Source organism: Camelina sativa, chromosome 8 (genome assembly GCF_000633955.1).
Source record: "Camelina sativa cultivar DH55 chromosome 8, Cs, whole genome shotgun sequence".
In the NCBI taxonomy this organism is placed as follows: Eukaryota; Viridiplantae; Streptophyta; class Magnoliopsida; order Brassicales; family Brassicaceae; genus Camelina; species Camelina sativa.
This window is the reverse complement of record NC_025692.1, coordinates 15875159-15877612: the sequence shown is the minus strand read 5'-3', so window position 1 is coordinate 15877612 and position 2454 is coordinate 15875159. Positions and strand designations below refer to the sequence as shown.

General features: G+C 34.5%; 1 long non-coding RNA gene across 4 annotated transcripts; it reads left to right on the top strand.

Moving 5' to 3' along the window:
* On the top strand, nucleotides 504–1979 carry LOC104707259. 4 transcript variants are annotated; one of them, XR_754596.2, is made up of 4 exons: nucleotides 504–862; nucleotides 1001–1158; nucleotides 1251–1370; nucleotides 1473–1979. It is a non-coding gene; the product is annotated as an uncharacterized LOC104707259 (long non-coding RNA). The 4 variants fall into 4 exon arrangements; XR_754598.2 differs by having other exon boundaries at nucleotides 504–877; XR_754597.2 differs by having other exon boundaries at nucleotides 504–887.

The following is a 2454-nucleotide window of genomic DNA, read 5'->3' as shown; positions in this document are numbered from 1 at the left end:
CAATATTTATAATATTTTAAAATTTTAAAATATTATAAATATTGATGTAATACATAAATTATCTTATTTGTCTATGTTTGTGTTTTTTATTTCTTATGAGCTGTAAAATATATTTTTGTGTATGATTTTATAGATGAGTTGATATTCTTTCATTAATTTTTTATTTTTATCTTATTTTTTTATTTTCACCAAGAAACGTTTCTTTTTATCCTAAAATAAGAATCGTTTCTTCCAATCCTTAAGCTTTTGTTTCATTAACAATTAAAAACTATACCTAAGAAATTTACTAAGAAACATCTAAGGATTAATGAGGATAGTCTAAGATCAATTCTCAAAAATGACGTTAACTTTTTGTCACTTCCATCACCAACTAAAGCCCAGGAATTTTATTATTAAGCTATTTAAAACGATAGGATATTCCGATATTGTTACTTAGCCGTGAGTCTTTAAGTACTTCCTTTGTATAAATTTTTTTTCTCTCTTGAGTGTTCGCCCTAGCCGTAAAAAAAAAAAAAAATTCACCGATGGCCGGCGATGGGTGGCTTCTCTTCTTGGTAGTTTCTTGTTTGTCCTTTTATCTATCTCAACCTTTAGCTTCGTCGTCTCCTCCTTGGGGCGGATTGGGGTTGTTCTTAGACGGATCTATTCTCCGGTGGCTCCGTCTCGCTTCTCCGATCAAGGCTTATAGGTCTGAAGTTCCCGATCTGGTTTTCATGTCTCGACAATCAGGTTTCTCGACTCTATTCTCGTTGGATTGGGAATGGCGGTGACTTGTTTGTTTTTCCGGCTGCTCTCGAGGTGGATCTGAAAAGTTTTGCTCTTGGATTTTGTTTGGCTATTCGGTGGTGCTGCTTCGTCTGAGGTTTGTTCACTTACAGTAAGATTCAGTAAGATTCTCTTACAGAGAAGAAACTTAGTTTAGACATTATATAGCCTTAAAAGCTTTTCATATGCTAGCTTTATTGTGAAAATTTCTATTAATTTTGGGTTCTTTTACAAGGTTTAAAACCATATAAATCAAGGTTCTTATACATTGAGGCTTACAAGACTCTCCGTGACAGAGGTCCTTGCCCAGCCAACCATGTTGTGGCTCACCTAAGTGGCGATTTCGCCTTTGTGGTCTTTGATAAATCAACTTCTACTCTGTTTGTAGCCTCTGTAAGTTCTCTTTAAAACCCTCAGAATTCCTTTTTTTGTCTGTAAAGTAGATTTGATTCGGTGGTAATATTCGGTTTTGATTTTGCTGCAAGACCAAGTTGGTAAGGTTCCATTGTATTGGGAAATAACAGCTGATGGGTAAGTGGCATTTGCTGATGATGTTGAGTTGCTAAAAGGTGCTTGTGGCAAGTCTCTTGCTTCTTTCCCTCAAGGTTCGTTTTCCATCACTCTTTTTAAGTTCTAGATTTTGGGGGCATCACAAGCTTAGTTGAAGTGGTTTCGAGTTTTGAATAGTTTGTGCATGTGTGTTGCAGGCTGTTATTACTCGACGGCGTTAGGTGGGCTTAGAAGCTTTGAGAACCCTAAGAACAAGATCACAACCATTCCTGCTAATGAGGAAGAGATTTGGGGGTTTATTCTTATAGGCATCTGGATAATCTAAAATGGTTATATATATCTCCAATGGGAGTGTCTGTCTACGAATGAGTAGAGATTTATTGAGTAAAAGGAAAAAAACTTGCGCTTTATTTGTTTTCTTCTTCCTTCACCCTCGCGATGTTTCGTTATCTCTAATGGCGAAACGAAAAGTCTCGATCTAAATCGTTTGATTGTAGATGAGAATCGAGAAGAAACTCTCTCTAATCCGCTGGTCATCATATGCAATAGGAGTTTGGTTGGTGAAGATCTACAAACGAAGAGACTTTTCAAGCTTCTTCGATGGTCATTGATTCAATCTATCTCTCTCGATGTTCCAATCTCTTTCGAATTGTAAGAACATTGAATTAAAAACTTTGTTATTGGAGGTATATTTTTTACTTTTATCTTACAAAAGTTATTAGCCTTGAATTTGTATTTTTCTTAGTTAAGTAATGTTAACATATTTGTTTACAACTTTACCATTGAAGATGCTCTTACATGTGTAACATGTGTAATAATTGGTTACTTTAAAATATGTCATCCAGTAAAATGTAACAAGTATTAAGAGATTGGGATTTGGGACCGATTTGGGACCAAAGCTTTTCGTACAGTCTTCTCCTCTTTTCTATAATCTATTTCTTCCTCCTAAAATTTAGTAGAATTAACTTACAAAGTAATTCGAAATTTTGACAATGGTTATCAGTTTTAGAAGTAAATCACAACTTAACTCTAACTTTGACCATTAAATCACAATTTAAAGAAGATGTCCATTAATTTTTACCGTAGCTTTAGGATTTTGGGTGTGGTTTGTAAAAATGAAAGACTGATTAGTAGATATTAGTTTGTAAGCTGTAGATTTGTATTTCTACTAGGTTTTGA